The sequence below is a fragment of the Phoca vitulina genome, unplaced genomic scaffold (genome assembly GCF_004348235.1).
Source record: "Phoca vitulina isolate PV1807 unplaced genomic scaffold, GSC_HSeal_1.0 scaffold73, whole genome shotgun sequence".
NCBI classification, from domain to species: Eukaryota; Metazoa; Chordata; class Mammalia; order Carnivora; family Phocidae; genus Phoca; species Phoca vitulina.
Genome location: NW_022589776.1, coordinates 1,119,475 through 1,126,070, shown reverse-complemented (window position 1 = coordinate 1,126,070; position 6,596 = coordinate 1,119,475).

The following is a 6,596-nucleotide window of genomic DNA, read 5'->3' as shown; positions in this document are numbered from 1 at the left end:
TATTCTATCCTTATTTGTATTCCCACTTCCTTGCATACAGTAGATGCCCATCAAATGTTGAATGGGTGAGTGGGGAGACGGATGGAGAAAATCATCACCCTCACCATGGTTAAGCAACTCAAAACTGGTGATGGAATGCTTAACATTAACTTGGCAGTGGAAGGAAATAATCCTGAGAAGAGTTCATTTCCATAAAGGCATCTCAGATAAACCAACTAAGGAATGTGTATAGGCAATCAAATGAATAATCTGTTGAAAAAGCACCCATAAGTTTCAGAAATTTGTTTTCAAGGAAGGCAAGTCATGAATGAGGGTATTTACAGCCTTGCAACTTTTAATTGTAACAATGTTGTAGAATGAGCAGATACCAGAAAAGGCGGTTAGGATCATCACCCAGATATTTGGCAAATCTACCCTTTGACTAGTTAATTATTCAAACCATCTGGAGTGATTTTTAAATACTACATTCCAGAACAGTGGTTCTCAACTCCTTTTCTTATGTTCTACAAGTCTTCTGTTTCTCCTCTTGCTCCCCCCATCTCTTCCTCACTCCTCTGAACCCTCTTCACCCAGTTACTGTGTTTTTCACCTTGGTGGAGGAATGGCACAGTGTGAGAAACTCAAAATCTCTTAAGAGCCACTTCTTTGCTGTGATTGTAAAATTCTCAGAACTGTGGGTGTAAAGAAACAGTTGCAGATTCGTCTAAAATGTATGAAGAGCAATACCAGAGGAGAACATTCCCTCTATAACTAAAAAAAGTTTCTCCAGGCTGGGAAGATGTAGAGAAAGAGCAGATATGATGAAGGCAAAGAAGTGGGTGGACTTCACAGAGAAGCTGATATCCTATTTTCTGGGAAGAGTCCCAGAGAGGTGGCAAGATCCTGAGAGATTTACGGGAATAGAACCTACACCCAAAAGACAGAACCAGAGAGAAGGACTGGCTGTGGGCAGATCAAGATGAGAGAGAGACACAGACAATCAACAAGATCACCATGTCCAGGATGATCTGGCAGCAGAAAGATGGTCCCCATGATTCATCACAGGACCCAGAATCTGTGAGGAGATTCTCCAGCCTTTAAGTAACAGAAAGTGGCAGTTCAGCAGCAACCTGAATGGACTACTAACTGAAGACTACGCTGAACCACAGAGTCTCAGTAAAAACCTGTGGTGATGAATGGTGTGCTCCTGAAACCCCATGTCTTATTCTGTATAAGGTCCTCACAACTGAGCCACAGCACTGCAGAAAAGGGGAAGAGACCTTAAAATGAGCTTAAATTTTCCTTTCTATGCTGTAATTGTGAGCTCAACATAGTAATTAGAGATATAGAAGTATAAACAATTTGTATATTCTGTATGTCTAAGTGGGACTGAAACCCACTTTTGCTATTTATCTACCTTTCTATCCACCCATCCATCCATCATTTTCCACCCTCCATCTCTTTCCAGAAAAAACCTAAGGCAGCTTATAAGTATATATGACCATTTAAAGAATCTTGGTGCTACCATAGTAGATACATGAGTTAGACCAGACATTGCAACTCAGAAACCAAGAGGGACCATGTAGCCAACACAAATAAATAAAGCATGTCAAAGTAAGCCAAATCCTTTGCCTAAACTGTGTCCACTTTTACTGACCTACAGCGTGTTCCATGATGTTGAACATCCGAATTTAAGATTACGGATGTGTGTGTGTATATGTGCATATGTATGTATGTATGTATATACATAAACCTAATCAAATGATATACCTAATCAAAGAACTCAGTTACAAAATTTAAAATGCAATAATTAAAAATTTTGTAACTGAGTTCTTTGATTAGGAACCAGAAACCTGACAATGTCAGATCTTGCACTTTGTGTTATGCATTACAGGCATTGTGCTTTGCAGATACTATGTTTTTTACAAATTGAAGGTTCAAGACTTCAGTGGAGTACAAAAAACAAAAAAACAAAAACAAAAACAAAAAATTTCAGTTGGAAGAAGTTGACTGCAGGTGTGGTGGGAATAGCAAGAGAACTAGAATGACAAGTGGAGCCTGATGATGGGACTGAATTGCTGGAATCTCATGATCAAACTTTAGGGTTTCTTCTTATGGATGAGCAAAGAAAGTAATTTTTTGAGATGGAATCTACTCCTGGTGTAGATGCTGTGAAGACTGTTGAAATGACAATAAAGGATTTAGAACCTTACAAAAACTTCGTTGATAAGGCAGTGGTGGCATTGGAGAAGATTGACTCCAATCTTGAAAGAAGTTCTTATGTGAGTAAAATGCTATTGAGCAGCATCACAAGCTACAGAGAAACTGTCATGAAAGGAAGAGTCAATCGATCTGGCAAACTTCATCATTGTCTTATTTTAAGAAACTGCCACAGACACCTCAACCTTCAGCAACCACCACCCTGACCAGTCAAGCAGCCATCAACATGGAAGCCAGATCCTCCATCAGCAAAAAGATTATGACTCTCTGAAAACTCAGGGGATGGTTGGCGTTTTTTAGCAATAAAATGTTTTTAAATTAAAGTATTTTTAGGCATAATGCTATTGTGTACTTAATAGACTACAATATAGTGTAAACATAACTTTTATGTGCACTGGGAAACCAAAAAATTCCTTTGACTCTCTTTATTATATTTGCTTTATTGCAGCAGGCTGGAATGGAACACACAATATTTCCAAGTTATGCCTGTATATAGAATTCAGCCTCATGTATTTTAACTGATAATGATGTTTAATTTTATTCATTATAATAATAGCTGAGTACAAACATAGGTTCTTCCAAACAGAGAGAGTTTTTACACTGGTTTTTATATTCAGGGCACTGTTCCTCAGTTCTGCACTCATACCAATAATATTAATTGTGAATAACAACTTGGACAATCAGTTCATTTTCAAAAAGTCTGATATCAGAAAACCATTTTTGAAAAATAGTGTTCTAATCCCCAATTTTGAAACAGTAGGTTTGGCAACTGCTTTTAGTTACAGGAGGCAGAAACCAATTTCAGTATATGAAAGTGGACCATACTATTCCTTGACAAATGAGTTTCCCAGAGGCATAGTTTTGTTAGGAAAGAGCAAATGAAGTCATGTATTTGCATACCATCAATAAATGCCCCTGTAGGTAAATATTTAAAATATTTACATGGTTTGTAATAACAATCAAAAGGGCCAAGTTTTGATCTAACCTCTCTCATAAGTTATGTCTAGAATTTCCCTTTGATTAACATGAACAAATCAGTTTTTTTTCTCCAACAAATCAAAAAAGGTATTCAGCACCGTGTAGTGAATGACCAAGCCACGTGATTTGTATGTTCTACAGCAGATTAGGTGTTGACCTTTTTGTTGATCTAAGTAACATATTGCACTGTCTGTGGTTCTAGTACAGCAGCATGTCCGGGTTATGGAGGTAATAATCACATCCACAGTGGGTAAGATTTAAAATTTTCTAACCCAAAATGATTTCTCCGAGCAATGCAGTAGGCAGATTTTAGAGTTCCTGGTCCTTGTAAAACAATATCACTCTGGATTTGTTTCACTATAATCTAAAGTTACCACCAAGAACCAACTGTACTCACAAGAGTACCATCTCAAATCACACTTAGTCTTTTTGAGTAGTCTGCATTAAGTCTTTCAGGACTAATTCTGAACACATTAAAAAAAAATCATTCCCAGGGATGGTGTCTCTCCTGGGCCTCTGTCTCTTCCAAATGTTATTTAGTAATGGTAAAACATTCATCAACACCACAAAAATAAGATGGTATTAACTAAATCGGTATTTCTATTAGTTGCAAGAAGAACTACTCCAAATGATTTTAATTTTTTGTAAAACTTGTCCTGTAGTTTTTCTGCTATGTCTTCAAAATGATAAGCAACATCACGTCTGGTTAGACTTCCATTTCCAAATGGTTATTCCTGATCAGGAAACACCATTTCTGTTTGGACAACTGGCACACATTTATAAAAATTGTCATCAGTAAGCACTTCCGATTCCAGGAAAAATTTTCTTAATACATAGCTGCATTTCACAACAGCATATCCTGTATCATAATTAAGCCTTGATGACAAGTTATGCCATTTCATAGTTGACTAAGTACTTAACCTACATAATTCCCATATTCATATTGCTGCCTCAAGTTGTATTCTCTTGTCTCAGACACACATTTTTTTGCATATTAATTATATAAACATCTTTGATTAAAAAAAAAAGACGGGGTTAAGATTTATTTTGTTTGGTCTCTAATTCAAATTAACCCTGAACAAAGCTTATATTACAAAAAAAAAAAAATGTAATGAACAAGGAGTTATATGTAGGGAAGCTGAATTTGGGAAAGGCAAACATTCTCATCTCAGTGACACCCTAGGTTTTGAGCAATTCTGTAAGAAGGTTAGAACTTCAGTTTTTATTTATTATTTACACACATTTTTATTTCTTTCAAAGTGTATGTACAACAAATGAATCATGCCAGTGTCTCTCTTAGTGAGGATATGCTCTGTAGCTGCTACAAGAACACCCAGCTTTATAGCTGAAGTGGTGTTTTAAGCATGACAGGCAATGAATTAAAACACTAAAACAGGCCTAGTATTATGAGACATTTCAGGGTTTTTTTCTTTTCTTTTTTTTTTAAATTCAAGTATAATTAATATACAGTATTATATTAGTTTTAGATGTACAACATAGTGATTCAACAATTTTATACATTACTCAGTGCTCTTAAGCCCCTTCAACTATTTCACCAATCCCCCCACCGACCTCTCCTCTGGCAACCACCAGTTTGTTCTCTATATTTAAGAGTCTGGTTTTTTGTCTCTTTTTTTTCCTTTGTTCATTTGTTTTGTTTCTTAAATTCTACACGAGTGAAATAATATGGCATTTGTCTTTCTCTGACTTATTTCACTTAGCATTATACCCTCCAGATCCATCCATGCTGTTGCAAATGACAAGATTTCTTTTTTATGGCTGAGTAATATTCCATTGTATTCATATACTACCTCTTCTTTATCCATTCATCTATGGATGGACATTTGAGTTGCTTCCATATCTTGGCTATTGTAAATAATGCTACTATAAACATAGGAGGGCAGGGGCACCTGGGTGGCTCAGTCAGTTAAGCATCTACCTTCAGTTCAGGTCATGATCCCAGGGTCCTGGGATCAAGCCCCACATCGGGCTCCCTGCTCAGCGGAGAGTCTGCTTCTCCCTCTCCCTCTGCTGCTCCCCCTGCTTATGCTCTCCCTCTCTCTCTCTCTCTGTCAAATAAATAAGTAAAATCTTTTTAAAAAGTAAAAAATAACCATAGGAGGGCATATATCTTTTCAAATTAGTGTTTTTGTTTTCTTTAGGTAAATACTCAGTTGTGGAATTATGGTAATTCTATTTTTAATTTTTTGAGGAACCTCAATACTGTTTTCTGCAGTGGCTACCCCAGCTTGCATTCCCATCACAGATAGTTCAGGATTTTAACATACACCAGGCATGGCAATTCTAATGTCAACTTGCCAGTCTCTCTTTTTTTTTTTTTTTTTTAAGAGAGAGAGGGGCGCCTGGGTGGCTCAGTTGGTTAAGCGACTGCCTTCGGCTCAGGTCATGATCCGGGAGTCCCGGGATCGAGTCCCACATCGGGCTCCCTGCTCGGCAGGGAGTCTGCTTCTCCCTCTGACCCTCCCCCCTCTCGTGCTCTCTCATTCTCTCTCTCTCTCAAATAAATAAATAAAATCTTTAAAAAAAAGAGAGAGAGAGAGAGCCCACATGAAAGGCAGGGGGTGGGGCAGAGGGAGAGGGAGAGAGAATCTTAAGCAGGCTCCACACTCAGGGTGGACCCCAATGTGGGGTTTGAACTCACCACCCTGAGATCATGACATGAGCCCAAATCAAGAGTCGGATGCATAACTGGCTGAGACACCCCCGGGGCCCCTTGCCAGTCTTTTAATAGTGACTAACCCCCCAAAATTTTTTCACACACTGTGGGCAATGTTGTGTGGGCAAATAAATCTGCCTCTGGACCTTGAGCCAACATTTTGCAACTTTCAGGTGGCTGGAGATCTTTGCTTTGAGAGAGGAGTGCTTTTATTTACTTATTTTTAATTGAGATGTAATTGACATATAACATTGCATTAGTTTTAGGTGTACAACATAATGATTTAATATATGTATATATTGCAAAATGATTACAATATTAATTAGCATCCATCACCACAGTTACAATTTTTTTCTGTGATGAGACCTTTTAAGATTTACTCTCTTAGCAACTTCCAAATACAAAATAAAGTATTATTAACCATGATATACATTACATTCCCAGGACTTACTTATAAGTGAAGTTTGTACTTTTTTAAGCTATATATATGTATTTTATTATTATTAACATATAAGTTTGTACTTTTTGACCACCTTTACCCATTTTGCCCCCTTCTCATCACTCACCTCTGGCAACTACCAGTCTGCTTTCTGTATCTATGAGTTTTGGGTATTTTGGGGGGGGGGGTTAGAGTCCACATATAAATAAGATCATATGATATTTGTCTTTCACTGACTTATTTCACTTAGCATAATGCCCCCAAGGTCCATCCATACTGTTGCCAGATTTCCTTCATTTTTAT